Source organism: Bos indicus, chromosome 1 (genome assembly GCF_029378745.1).
Source record: "Bos indicus isolate NIAB-ARS_2022 breed Sahiwal x Tharparkar chromosome 1, NIAB-ARS_B.indTharparkar_mat_pri_1.0, whole genome shotgun sequence".
NCBI classification, from domain to species: Eukaryota; Metazoa; Chordata; class Mammalia; order Artiodactyla; family Bovidae; genus Bos; species Bos indicus.
The window spans coordinates 73,919,636-73,934,849 of NC_091760.1; the positions used below are offsets into that span (position 1 = coordinate 73,919,636).

Genomic DNA, 15,214 nt, shown 5'->3' on the forward strand with positions numbered 1-15,214 from the left:
TCCCGTCCCTGGGATTCTCCAGGCAAGAACACTGGAGTGGGTTGCCATTTCCTTCTCCAATGCATGAAAGTGAAAAGTGAAAGTGAAGTCGCTCAGTCGTGTCCGACTCTTCGCGACCCCATGGACTACAGCCCATCAGGCTCCTCAGTCCATGGGATTTTCCAGGCAAGAGTACTGGAGTGGGGTGCCATTGCCTTCTCCGTTGGTTTCACCTAGAGGTGTGCAAATCTTTTCTCCTTGCATACCTGGGCAGATTTTGTGTGGTGATTGCTCCTAGCTGAGGCCTGCTTGGATAACCTTTGTTGGAAACAGTCCTCCCTGGGTCAGTATCTCATAGATGTAGATCCACATAATCCAAGTTTGTGGCATGCATCTGCTACAGGGTAACCCTTCTGGGAGTGATGGGTAGAGTTTGGGGTACTAGTGGGGTAGAGATCATCTGGATCACCCAAATCGAATACGCTTAGGGCTCTTGAGTGAACTGCATGATTCAGTAAGAAAAAATAACTGGGGATCCCAGAGCCTGGATGCTAGCCATGTCTCTGATAGCTCTATGACCTCCATGGCCACTTTCCTCTCCATTCCCCAGTCTCCATTTGTGTGAAATGGCATCATCGAATTAGAAGAGTTCTGCCAGCTCTGACCCTTGGCTTCTACTTGGAGAAATTAAGACAAATATTAGAGCTTTGCTTGAGTTCTGTCCTTTCTGAAGGTTGAGTTTTATTTCCATTTCTTCTGGCTGAGTCTTTTTCTGAAAGTAGAGCAGAGTGGCCTTAATTCACCCATGTCAGCCTTGGGTGAGATAGAGGGTGGGTCACATGACCCAGTGCCCGTTTCCCTCCAGCCACCACAAGAACCGAGTTCAGATCAAAATCAGGTTGATTATTCCCACAGCTGCCTTAGAGGAATGGTTACAAGTTCTGGTGAGAGGGTTCCAAGTGGCCTGCTATCTTCTATCAGTGCACATTGCCCGAGGTGAGAAGTGTAGATCAGAGCCCTAGAATAAAGCTGGACTCCCCCAGACCAGAGAGTAAGCTACTGACCTTGGTCTAAAAAAGCTGGCAGAGACAGGACAAGGGAGGGCATGCGGTAGGAAGGCCAATTTAGGGTAGGGAGGTTTTTGTTGAAATATCACCTCCTCAGATCTGCACCTCTGCCAACAACTTCCTTTCCTTTAGGTGACTAGAGGTGTTCTAGTCACAGTCTGTAATAATTGTTGCTGTTTAGTGGCTCAGTCACGTCCAACTCTTTGCAGCACCATGGACTGCAGCATGTCAGACTTCCCTCTCCTTCACCATCTCCCAGAGTTCGCTCAAACTCATGTCCATTGAGTCAGTGATACCATCCAACCATCGCATCCTCTGTCGTCCCTGTCTCCTCCTCCTCCTTTGTAATGGCACGTTTAGCCGGTTGGGCTTCCCAGGCGGTGCTAGTGGTGAAGAAAATGCCTGCCCATGTAGGAGACATAAGACACATGGGTTCAGTCTCTGGGTGGGGAAGATCGCCTGAAGGAAGGCATGGCAACCCACTCTAGTATTCTTGCCTAGAAGAATCCTGTGGACAAAGCAGCCTGGTGGGCTACTGTCCATGGGGTCTTCCTGGAGTCCTTGGATTTTTTTCAACCAAGTTTGAAATCTGAGGCAAGTGGTTCAGCCTTCTTGGGCCTTAGCCTCTCAGAGCATTGGGCTGGGTGATCACTAAGGTTTTGGCCAAATGTGATCGTTCCATGTTCATTCAGGAAGTAACAACCGAGCACCTCTGTGTTTCAAAAACTGTGCCAAAAACTAGGAATACAGCAAAAGACAAGGCACAGTCCTTTTCCTCATGGAAGTTCTAATGCAGAAGATAGAGATTAGACAAATAGTTACACAAACAAAGAGCTTCCCAGGTACGTCAGTGGCAAGCAATCCGCCTGCCAATTCAAGACACGCGGGTTCAATCCCTGGGTTAGGAATGTCTCCCTGGAGGAGGAAACCCACTCCAGGATTCTTGCCTGAAAATTCAATGGACAGAGTAGTCTGGTGGGCTACGGTCCATGGGGTCTCAAAGAGTCAGACACAGCTGAGCATGCACGCATGCATGTTTACACAAATAAGCATGTCACACAAATTGTTCTGGGAAGAGGAAGTAAAAGGTGCAATGAGAGTTGATAAATGAGCACCACTGATCATTTTTAAACTATTGGGGTAATTGTAAGGTCAGATAGACCTACTGCCCCCAAAAGAGGTATTTTCTTAATTTTAAAAATGTTCAGGCTCTGGGGGAAGGGACAGGTAGCTTTGGGAGAGTTTCTGGCTGAGTCTCTGAATGTGGGCTGTGCATCTGGGTAGATGCTTTCTCCATGGTAGGGATGAACCTCATGGCTCCTGGTACATGGCATGTGGGTCCTCCTGGAGCCAGGAGGGTGTGCTCAGGGAGTCATCCCTTGGCTGAGGGACGATGGGGAGTTCGCTGCAGTGTGAAGACTGGTTTTCTTCTACGCAGCAAATAAAGTGAAACTTGGTGTTTTCAACTTTTTGGGCCAGTCCCCTCAACCCACCTGGCCAAAGCCCCACAGGTAGCAAACAGAAGTTGGAGGTGGAGGGACTGTCCATTCTTCCCTTACTCGGTATGTGATTTTGTGGTGGGTATGAATCTTATGCAAATTTATTTGTGCAAGAAATACCACTTTATTTTTTTAAAAATCATCCTAAATCTTTCTCGATGCCCACATCCTTCCAGTTGGAGGAACTCAATCCCTATCATTGCTTGACTCTCCTGCACTCTCCCTGATGGGTCCTGAGGAGGCTGAGATACTCCAAGCCCTCTCAGGCTTGGTCTTCCTGGGGTACCATAGAGCTGTGTGAGGAGGCCACCTTCTTAAAGGCTTGAGATTGCACAGGACTCCAGGGGCCTCTCTCCATGGCTGGAGAAAGTTCTCATCTCTCTCTCCTAGTCTGCTTTCAAAGGTCCCTCCAAGACACCTGCATCTCTCTGTGCTTTGACTTCTGCAAAAGACAGTAAAAGACTCAATTTTCAGGCTTTGGTGCTTACTTCCCTGTAGAAACCCTTGGCCCTATTGTTAAACTGAAAGCCTAAAACCTGCTGCTGCTGCTGCTGCTAAGTCGCTTCAGTCATGTCCAACTCTATGCGACCCCATAGATTGGGGGTTCTTAGACCAACAATACGTTTTTGGGGGGCCAGGGGGGAAAGGGGACCATTTTTCTTTTTTATAGAGGTAGAAAATGAGGCTCAGAGAGGTTCAGTAGTTTGTCCAAGGTCATGTGACCTGTAAGCACATAAGCTGGGATTCAAAGTGGGCCTGGCTCAGGCTAATAGTCGTACCTAGTCACCCTCAGGAGACAGCACCTGAGAATTCTCGTGCCTGGGGATTCTCTCCATGATGTTCTACCTCCTTCTCCTCATTCCAGACTTTCTTGGTTTATGGAACCCACCCCTCAGGACTCCCCCGCTTTCCCAGCCAAGGCTTCTCAAGGCATTGGCTGCCCCTCCTCCACTGCGAGCTTCCTCCCAATCGTCCATCTCAGCGGGCCAGGGCATCCCAGGTGTGTGATGAATATTTCTCCTCCTGACAGTCTCCCAAGGACATTGTTAACCCCTTGGCAATAACACAAAGTCTATTTTTCAAATTACATCAGTCAATGACTTTTTAGTTTCTGTATTTATCAAAGTTTCACATGCACATAATGGGGAGAGTCAAACAGTTTTAAGAGGGTGGCCCTTCACATGCTTGTGTTTCTGTTCTGCTTTTTCAGTTTTAAGCACTGACTCTGGAATCCCCACCAGGAAAGAGGACGTTTGCTCTTTCATCCCCTGCTCTAGCCAGCTCCCCCTCCCTTTTCACTCATACTCCTTTTCTAGTCCAATCTTCCCAAGATGGTGAAATGCTAATATAGTTTATTCTGGATTTACAGTGTAAAAAGCAAAATTCAACCCAGTAAGTGTTGAAGATCTTGGTGGTTCTCTCTATTTGATGATCCATGAGTCAAGCAGCAACCAAACTAGCAGACAGAAAGGAGCTCTAAGAGGCTGTATGAAATGAAAGATTTTTATAGGCAGAAAGGAGCAGAAATAAGTTATACTAGGAAGGTTGCTTTCAGGAATGGCACAAGTCTATCAGGCAGATTTCTGGCCTGGTAACTACTCAAATGGTTTCTGATGGACTGGTTTACAATTCCAGTTTCTGGGAGAATCGAAAATTGTAATGGAGCCTCAGTCTGGTGACATGTGGCTTAGTATAAGTGACTCCATTCTGGGCCTGTTGTCTTGTTTTTAACAACATTATGAAAATATAAATTATATTTATAATGGAGCCTTTTGGTAAACTGTGATTGATTTCCCTTTCTGGAGTTAGTAACTGCTTTCTTTTTTTCATTTGCTTTGTTTCCTTTGTATTAAGCAATAATTAAAATTCAAACTCTTTGCCAAAGATCAAAACACCCTCCACAGTTATTTGAACAATCAAGTCTTCTATCCAACTCCCCTCTGTGCAAAGCCCCTCCTGGAGTTTTGTCCTGCAGCGGTGCGGGTGGCTTAGGGTTAGCACCCTGGGGTTCCTTCCTTTCCAGGTTGGAGCTCTTGCATCCTGCATTCATGTCTACCTCTTTCTTGGTTTACTCTTGAATTTATGAGATGCTCATTTCAGTAACTTTGTAAGAAAGAGGGCCTGCAGCCATGTGTTTTTAATCTCAGCATCCCCAGCACTTGGCATCATAGGTGCTTAGTAAATGTTTGTTAAATTGATGAAAGAATAAAGGAAGGAAGAAAGAAAGACAGGAAAACATCAGGAGAGAAAAAGTTGTTGTTGTTTAGTCACTAAGTCATGTCTGACTCTTTTTGTGACCCCATGGACTGTAGCCCGCCAGGCTCTTCTGTGCATGGGATTTTCCAGGCAAGAATACTGCAATGGGTTGCCATTTCCTTTACCAGGGAATCTTCCTGACTCAGGGATCAAATCCGAGTCTCCTGCATTAGCAGGCAGATTCTTTACCACTGAGCCACCAGGGAAGCCCAGAGAAAAAGTTATCACACATCTAAGAGATAAAAGGGAAAATAATAAATCCTGATAACCTGATGTTAAATGACTGACCTAAACTTTTAATTTATGATTTACATAAGTAATAATGAAAGTTCACAAGAACACCTGGATATAGGGAACTCTTCTCATCTTTTCTAAATCCACCAGGGAAAGAATACAAGCTATGAATGAATTACCTAACATTTCTGTGTCTCTGTTTTTTCCATCTATAAAAAATAGGAATGATAATGCTTACCTAGGAAAATAGTGGTATTGAATGACAGCTAATAATTGCTGAGCACTTTCACTTGCTGACCCATGTAAATGACATTTAAATTAAGTTAAATGTATGCAAAATACCTAGCTCAGTGCCTAGACTTTTGCAGCACTTGGTGAATGAAAATGACTTCCCTTCTTTCTCAAGAGCTCAGGGCCCTCTGAATTGCTCAACACAATAGTATCAGTGGTGTTGAAAATGGTTATAAAAAGCCACGGATTGGATTTGGATTCTAGAGTGGTGGAGAGACGCCCATTCTAATCTTGACTTTCTACGTGACTCGTTGTGTACCTTTGGCAAGCCCCTCCTCGCTCTGAGCCTCAGTGTTTTCTTTAGCAAAACCTGGGGCTATGTGGATGGCAACTCAGGTCCCTATCGTCACCCCAAGTTCGTCATGCTAGAATCCCATCCTTCTAGAACTGATTCCACCCAGCGGCTGTGAGCTCCGATTGCCTACAGATAGAGGCCACCGCTGGCCCTGGCACCAGCTCCTGCGGGACTGGGGCTGTGGATGGTGTCCTGAGGTTGACTGGGGAGGAACCAGTGCATTCTTCCACAGTTAATGCAAGACAGCTCTGGCCTTGTCTCTGGCCAGCACCAGGGAAGTGGACTTCATTGCAAAAGCCACCTTGTCAGAGTCAGGTCAGAGTGATTAATGACTCTTTAATCCCACAGCAGAATACCTGACAAAATACGCTGGGGCCACATAGGCAGAACAAACCGAATTAGCCTGGTCAACCCACTCACAAGGTGTGGGTTGCTAAGGATCCTAAGAGCTTGGAAAAGGAAGCCTCTCCCTTTAGGTCTGTGAAAGCATCAAGTGGCCACAATGGGGAAGGGACTCCATTAAAAGGAGGGGGCAGCCAATGAATAAACATGCAGGTTACCGTGTTGATATTTCACTGAATGCCCTTCTGAAGTGGGGTGCTTGGGGCCTCGGAGGCCGGTGCCCCTGGTATTGTGCTGGGGGAGGGACTGGCCATTTGAAGTCAAGGTGAGGACATACTGGGGGCAGATGGAACCTGCTTTGTTTGTGAAAGAGTTTTTCTGCTATTTATGCTAATGAGTGGGAAACACTTCTCAAGCATTTCAGATGATTCTGTAATGAGGCCGGGCGGAATGTGCCAACATTGTTGGCCCAGGACGATTTTCAACTCCCACTCGCCACATTAGCAGCCCCTTTCTTTACATGAAGGCCCTTGGAGGGTAAAAGGGGACAATGAAGGAAGAGTGAACACATCACAAAGAGCGGCTTTTGTTTCGCATTCCTTTGAACCCTCTCAAAAGCCTGGTTTCAAGGGGTGTGTTGGGCCTGCCTTTCAACGTTACTGAACCCAGAATCCCCTGTTGTTTAGCAACATAGAAAGCTGACCTTAATTGACTCCACTTCTGAACAGGCTTTGTAAATCACTCTGCCCCAGAGTGAAATTTCCTGATGGGGTCTGTATGTGATACACACCGTTTATACATGGGATACTAACTAACATGGCTTCACATGTATGCAGTGATTTCCAGCTTACACCCCAGTTTATGGCCATTGTCTAGTTTAATTCTCACAAGCACCTACCACTGGGTAAGGAATTGTTGCTCTCATTTTACAACTAAGAGAACTGAGGTGCCGAGAGTTAGGTGGCTGGCTCAGAATCACACATCGAGAAAGAACCAGAGCTTTGACCAGAGCTTGGGTCTCTCTGGCTTTCCCCACCCTATCACTAAGGTTCCTGCATGGAAAGTCATGCAGATGTGTGCGCCAGAGAAATACCTTCAGTGATGAGCTGCTTAAAAACAGTGTTTTTTGGAGAAAGAAGGGCACCACTGGATTATGGTTACATTTTTGGATTTCCAGCTTAATATCTGAGCATGATAGCATTTCCTGGACAAGATTTCTCCTATATCTTAGTCATGCCTAAATGATTTGTACATGCCCCACTCCGTTCCTTCTCACTCCTAGGCCACTCAGCTGCAGGCACATGGCTGTCCAGTGGAGTAGCCCTGGATATCCCATCTTCTCTATAGGATGGCACTTCTCTGCGCCTCATCAGTGGAGTGTGTTGTAAGAAAGGGGGTCCACCCTGGAACTTGTCCAGAAGTGTGGCTATAGTTCAGGCCCAAGAAACATATCTCCATCCTCTAGGCCTCTAGACTACCAAGTATAGAAGTTGACTTTGACTTCTGACCAGGGCCAGCTTCACAGACATGTGACCTGTGCAGTTGTACAGGATGCTGTGCTCGCGAGGGTCCTGTACTTGGTTTCATGCTCTGCTATCATTGTGTCTACAGGCTTAATGATTTCATCTTCTGTTTTGTAAAGTGAAGTCCAATAAGATGATGGAGCAAGGAAAAGACATGCAATGTGCTTGTCCACTGCAATTCCTTGCTTGCTGTTCACACATAGAATGCTCCCCAGCCCCAGGAACACGGAATCCCTCTAAGGGGGCCCACAGTCGTGGAAGTTCAGTGACACTGAAAGCAAGGTAAGTGTGCTGCATCTGCAACTGAATAAGTGGGGCATTGGTGGCCCCAAGAGGCTCATGCTTTCTGTTCAAACCAGAATGGAAGAATGCAGGAAGAAGACCCAGATGTTCTAAGAAACACGACTGACAGACGACCCCATCATATCCTTTTTGACTCATGAGACTTCCCCCTATTGACCAATCATTTACACTGAAAATGATGAAAGAAGGAAAGGGAGTGAAAGGAGGACTCAGAGTGGCTAGTCCTTTCAGTGGCAACCTAAGACAGAGTGCGCTGGGGGAACAGGTGTGTATTAAGAAGTAAAATAAAAAACAGTTGAGTTAGTTTTGAGCAGCACTTCCGCTGTTCTGGTTTAAGAACAAAAAACATATGTACATGTGGGATATAAAATCAAAATTCTATGATTTTGGTGATTCTGCATAAGAGTTAAATGCTCTTGTATTTGCATTAAAAACTGGCCTTGTACAATCTAAAGCTGAATGGTAAAGCTCATGCTAATCATTTAAAAATTTCATTTTGCTTTACTTAGAATGGCAGTAACTAGAAGATCAAAATCACCATGAGAAGCTGAAAGTGAGACCACAGATGAAAGGAAGAACTTTATATTTAAGACCTTCAATGGCACCTTTTCCTGACTTTTCAAACAAGGGGCTCCCTGCTTTCCATTTTGCAGGGGGTCCTGCAGATTATGTTGCCAGTTCTGTTTCTGACAGAAGACATAAAGAAAGTAAATATTAGGTGTTTAAAAAACATGTTCCGTGATCACAGATCTCATGATTCACTCAAAGAGAACTGCTCTGTTAATGGTGTGGAGCCTTCTGTTTTATTTGGGTGTGGTGTGGGCTGGGCGTGTGCTCTGTTGCTCTGTGGGTGGAGGGTGGTATGGTGGCCGTCACACGGATGTATTCCCTATGTGAATTTGGATAAGTGACTTATCCCAGGCTGTTTTCTTCCTTCTTTCCTTTTTTCCTCTCTCTCTCTCCCCCTCTTTCTTTCTTTTTAGTGAGGTATAGTTAATTTACAATGTTGTGTTAGTTTCAAGTGTACAGCAAAGTGATTCAGTTACACACACACACAGATGTAGATTCTTTTCATTTATAGGTTATTATGAGATATTGAGGCTGTTTTCTTAATCTGCAAAATGGAGATAATACATGCTTTGCCCATTGGTCAGGGGTTCCAGTAAAAGAATGGATATAAAGATATTTTGAAAACTGTAAAGTGTGTGTATGGATAAAGTACTTTATACGTTTTAGTATTATTTAAAAACCACAAAGTAGGAATAGTGGTATCTTTGTCCCCTCTGATTTGCAAATGAATTCTGAATGAATTCCTGCCAAGTTTGCATAAGTCCAAATTCATTTCATTTTTTATTTGACATAAATCTGTTAATAACTGTTTGGAAAAGAGTATGGAACTTCAACGTGATCACAATTATTTTTTGTTCCCCTTTGTAGTCATGCAATATATATCAGTGTTTTTAAAGGCAAGAGTGGTTTGGCCAAAGTAAGAAGGTTTTACTCAAAAAAACAAAATATAAAGTAGATTATACAGTATTCTATGATTACACAGCTGTCAAACCTATGTATAGAAAAAGTGACAAGGAAATAAACTAAAAGCCCAACAATGAGATAAATAAACAACTTAGAGGACAAATCAGTCATAATCACGTAGGATCCTAGCATGACATGGTCTACTGTTTTTATCACAGAGTTTGGATGACTTCTGGATTCAAACGTGTTTCTCTAAATGTAACAGCTGCTCACAGGCCAAATCTGACATATCAACCCACAGCAAATGTACTAATCATATCCCTCAATACTAGCATTATAAATAGTTCTCTGTCATATAAGGAGGACTTTGTCATAAATGGCAGACTGATACAGCAGAATAATGGTTGTACTAGGAGGGCAAACATTTCTGCCTGTGGCCTTGGGGAAGGAACTTCTCTTAGCATGGGCTTCAGTTTTCCCATCTGTCTTTGGGATGGAGTGGACCGTGAACTTGAAAGGGCCATCCGGCACCAACATTCTGTGCTTTGATGGCTTTGATGTGATCTTCAAAGTCTCACTGCCTATGTCACCTTCAGGGCCATCTGAAAGAGGACATGCATAGACATGGGCTCATCCAGTGTGAACAGGTTCCTTGTCTCAAGGTGAAACAGCAGATGTGGGCTCTCAATAGTTGTCCCCGGTTCACACCAGCATAGCAGTTGACCTGTGAATGTTTGTTGAACACTGAGTTATGGTTTCATAATTTACACTTCACTTAATTCTCCTTTTAGACTGCAAGCAGGTTAAAGACAGGCTCCTCAGATTCCTCTCTCTCTTCCCATAGGCCCCAGTGCACCCACAGGGCCTGGCACATGGCAGGAGCTCAACAGATGTAAATTTCAACATTTCGAGTAGATCTAAATGATAACTAACAACCATTTTGCTAAGATATTCTCAGGAAGGGCCCCAGCTTGCAGAGAGCAGTCCTGATGGAGCCTGCTGCCCACCAGTGGGAAGAATAGGGGTACAACTTGTGTTTTCCGGGAAAGACATGCAAACCAGAAACTGTCAAGTCCCAGAAAGTTTTCCTGCCTTGACTAAAACCATACCTTATGGCTTTGGGCTTTTCCCTGCTTTGCAGTCCAGTTCAAAATGGCATTTAGAATATACCCTTTGAGCCAGCACCAAAAAATTGTGAGAGGGTGCTGCTAGTAGCAGCTGCATTAATAATAACCTCAAACTGGAAACACCCCAATGTCCATCAGCAGGAGAGCAGGCAAACGTGAGGTGTTTTATCCTTATTGGAAAAACTAGTCAACAATAAAAAGGACAAACTACAAGGATGGGTCCTAAAAGCACATAAAGTGAAAAAAAAACAGAGACAAAAGAGCCCACACTGACCAATTCCATTTAAACGCAGACAAAACAGACAAAATGGATCTAGAGTGAGAGAAATCCGAACAGTGATTGCCGGGGGTGGGGCGGGGGGAGTGGGCATTTTGACTGGAAAGAGGGCAAAGAAACTTCTCTCTAGGGTTTTCGTTATGTTTCTGTCTTGACTGGGCTGGTGGTTACATAGGTTACATTTATGAAAACTCATTGAATTCTACACTTAAAAAATCTGTATGTTGTATGGATGGTAAATTAACCCTCAGTTCACCTCCTCTCCCAGCAGTATTTGGAACTGAAGCTTCTCAGCCTTTCAGTGGCTGGCTGTCTCCTGGCTCAGACACTGGGCAGGGAACTGGGATTCCTGTGACTGTGGCCATACTGCCTGAGGATTTCTTCACATCCGCCCAGGGCGGCCGCAGCACGTGGCCCATTTCTCATCCAGGCACTCTGCTGGCTCTCCCTGACTGCCTGTCTCTCTCTGGGCTCTCCTGGGGCCCATGCAAGACACCCAGCCTCCTTCCGTTTAGTATTTCTTTAGATCTCAAGTTCTCTCTGCATTTTCCCTTCTCCAGACTAATCCTCATTTTTTTTCCATTCATGCTTCACTGAACATGGTTTCCAAATCCTTCCTCCTCTGAGAGTCTCTCCCCTGGATCCTATCCAGCTGCCTGGGGCCCATTTAAACGATTCTCTGAATGCTTGGGCTGACAACACGACTCCTACCTCCCAAGTGACTGCAGCAAGAGGTGGCAGGCTACAACCCTTTGTCTGAGCAACCCAACAGGTTAAACTTTTTTTTTTTTTAAGGGAGAGAGAAATGAAAATGTGGTGGGTATTCCACGAAGGCTCCTGTGAATGATTGACATACATTTAAGGGGATGATGTATTTGTGTGATGCCAGGGGGCTGATACATTAATAGATATAATTTGTAGGCTCCCAAGGAGAGGTTAAAGAGGAGAGCACAGATTCCTTTGAGCTGACTTGGTGCTCCCATGTCATCTGTCCCGGCCTTAATCAAGTTATCATATCAACCCAGTGTCTCCTGGACCCCAGCTCTCTGTCTGAATGAGGAAAAAAATTGCAGACAAATTTCTAGCAGCAGGAAGTTGGTTCTCTCCTGTGAGGCTGGATAAAAAGTACCTGTAACCTCTCCAGGCCTCCCTCCTGCTCCTGCTGGGAGTTCAGTTCAAGTGGTTCCCTTATTTGATTACGCCTCTCAGGCTTTCTCTGGTGTAGGTATCCAATTCACCGCCATGACCACTGGCTCCCTACGAAGCAGAAAACATTAGAGTCACTCTTTTGTGAAATTACAGGGAAGCTGAGTGGGCCAAGCTCTTGTGGGGGATGTGTGTGTGTGAGAGAGAGAGAGAGAAGACGCACAGATGTAGATAAAGAGAGGAATGCTGTTTGTTAGCAAATGTGGCATTGATTTATATTCGCTTCCTTTAGTCACAGAGCAACTGAGTGGCATCTCCAAATTCTCATGATAAAAAAACAAGAGGTAGAGGAGAAAAAAGACTTCTGCTAAGTGCTATATATCATTACTCTGTTTTTTTAGTGTTTGCAAAAGATTCAGAACACGCATAATTTAAAATCAGTGGACTAAGTTCTCCTATTATGGATGCCTTTGCTTCATGACTATATAATTCAAATTATAACGCTAAATATTATTTATGAATGTGTGAATTATGATGGTCTTTGTAACTGTTTTCAGGGTATTATTGGAATGATGCTGATAGGTTGGTGAATCTGTGTATCTATTTCTCCTACACATTAATTTTTGAGTGGACAAAAAGATCTTCCCTGTAGCTCAGACGGTAAAGAATCTGTCTGCAACGCAGGAGACTCAGGTTCGATCCCTGGGTCAGGAAGATCCTCTGGAGAAGGGAATGTCAATCCACTGTAGTATTCTTGCCTGGAGAATCCCATGGACAGAGGAGCCTGGTGGACTACAGTCCATAGGGTCATAAAGAGTTGCACACAACTGAGTGACACACTACTGCTATTACAAAAAGAGTGGAAATGATGTATATTGTCAGCATGGGTCTACTCTACATTACCTTTAAAAAAAATTGGTTTTCTTTAAAAGAAACATTTATTTCCACATGTGTGTGTGTGCTCAGTCACGTCCAACTCCTTGCAACCCTATGGACTATAGCCTGCCAGGCTCCTCTGTGCATGGGATTCCCCAGGTAAGAATACTGGAGTGGGTTACCATTTCCTCCTCCAGGGGATCTTCCTGACCCAGGGATCGAACCCACGTTTCCTGCATTGGTAGGCGGGTTCTTTACCACAGCCACCTGGGAAGCTGGTTTCCCCACACAAGCACCAAAAAAAAAACACAAAAATACAGACAACAAAAAACCACACTCCCCTGCCTACTGTGGACAAAACTTGGCAAGGCGAGGCAATATTTTGTGTTCATTTCAGAAAATCTCAACCTAATCAGGTGAAATAATGGTACCATCGTTTATCTTCAGGTGCCTAAGACACCTGAGAATCCGGTGGAAGAGGAACTTTTTCAGATTGGCCTGTGGCTTCCGGCAGTGGCGAGGTGCTGATAGCGCTGAGCACTCAGAGGCTGAAATTGGATTTACCCGCAGGCTGAGGGCAGCGCTAGGCTGGCAAGCCGTGGAGTCAACATCCATCCATTCATTCCTAAGGGGGGAAAAAGGAAATACACTATCCGAACTCAAGAGGCCTATTGATTTATCCCCGTTAGCAGGCAGGACACTTGACAAGCCCACGTCTTGGGGCTCGTTAGAGTCTTTATTGCGAGAAGATCTCGCCCGCAAGTTCCCACGGGGGCCAGGAGTCAGCGGGGCGCATTTTCCTTAAAAAGCCTTCTTCACAGAGTGGGCTGGAATCGCAACCGTTGAAGAGGCCTCACCGCACAAAGGGGCGTCCCGGCGGTAATCGGTAATCGGGAAATAAATTTGATTTTCTGAATTCTTCGGCAGCTGGTGACAAAGGAGCAGGTATGGAGCGCAGCGGGGGCGATCCTTGCAGAGGCGGCCGCCTGGAGGGGCGCGCGAACCCGCGTCGCACAAAGGCAGCTGCCGGCGGCACAAAGGCTCGCCCGGGGCTCCGCGCTGTCCGCCGGCGTCCGGGCCGGTCGGCCGCGAGCGGCGCGGGGCGCGGACTGGCCTCGGCGGAGGCCCTGGACCGGCCGAGGCTGCCTCGCTGCTGGCCCGGCTGCGGGTACTGAACCCTAGGACAGCAACTGCCTTCATCCTGGAACTCTAAGGGCCTTCTGCTAGGGCCACAAGCAGCAGGGGACTTTGAAAGTTTCAATCGGTTCATCAAGAAGTGTCCACAACCCTTGCCTAACCCAAAGTTTTGCTGTGATTTGGAAGGGATCACCAGAAATTCCCTGAAATTTCCCTAAGTTCCTCTCGTCTCAATGGACTGGGCCTTCCCTTGTCTTTGGTCATTTCCTGAGTCTTGTCCTGTCTTGTAAGTTTCTTGAAGGGCAATGGTGTATCTTATTTTTCCCTTGGTGGCAAAGTCGAAGTGCTAAGGGGAAACCCCTGGGAAATGGAGCTGTTAGGCTTGTAAGGGCAGGAATTAATGCTTTGTCATTCATTCATTCAAAAATATTTCCTGAGCACTGCTCACTGGCCCCCCAGCCCTGTGCTGACTTCCAGACATCTTCACCTCTTCTGGCTCCTGTCACATCTTCCTAAGTCAGCTACAGGAGTAGCACCTCCCAAACTCTCCTGGAAAAGAGTGTCTGGCTCCCCACCAGGCCTAGAAGGTCCTGCTGGTAAAGGCACAGATTTGCTTCTCCTCAAACTTGAAGATGTGTGTGGGCCGGATTTCCTCAGCACCACTCTGGAATGTTCTGACAGTCATTACCCTAGACACTAGCCAAACTTTGGTCTCACTTCATTCCTGTCCAAAATGAGGCCATCCATAACATTGATTTTGTTTGTAGAGGATGTCAGGACTCCAGAAAAGCAGACTCAGAAAGGAACAAAATGTGCTAAATAACACACAGCTTACTATTCCCACTCTCTTTACCTAAAAAGAAGTCTAATGTCTTTGTATTAGTCACTCAGTCATGTCTCTTCCTGACCCCAGTGTCTTTCACAGCTATTAAAATACAAGTGGCCATTTTAAAAGATATTACAGAAATGGTGCTCCCCTGCTAGATTAATTCTGCCTCAGGCTTAATTCTTTTTAAAAAACTTTTGGTGGCTCAGATAGTAAAGAATCTGCCTACAGTGCAGGAGACCTAGGTTCCATCCCTGGGTTGGGAAGATCCCCTGAAGAAGGGAATGGCTACCCATTCCAGTATTCTTGCCCGGAGAATTCCACGGACAGAGGAGCCTGGCAGGCTACAGTCCATGGGGTCGTAAAGGGTTGGGCACTAACACTTTCATAGTTGATTTACTATGCTGTGTCAGTTTCAGGTGTACAGCAAAGTGAGTTACTTATATGTATACATATATCTGTCTTCCCTGATGACTCAGAGGCTGAAGAATCTGCCTGCAGTACAGGAGACACAGGAGACATGGGTTCGATTCCTGAATCTGAAAGATCCCTGGGTGGGGAAG

The 15,214-nt window shown here is 45.6% G+C and overlaps 1 long non-coding RNA gene across 1 annotated transcript in view; it reads left to right on the forward strand.

The window, feature by feature from the left end:
• Positions 1–8,939, forward strand: part of LOC139179028 (uncharacterized) — a 12,752-nt gene extending 3,813 nt beyond the window's left edge. Inside the window, exons 2-3 of the long non-coding RNA XR_011563468.1 lie at positions 7,606–7,768; positions 8,299–8,939. This is a non-coding gene — a long non-coding RNA (uncharacterized lncRNA). The remainder of the gene's footprint in view (positions 1–7,605; positions 7,769–8,298) is intronic.
• The last annotated feature ends 6,275 nt before the right edge of the window (positions 8,940–15,214 follow it).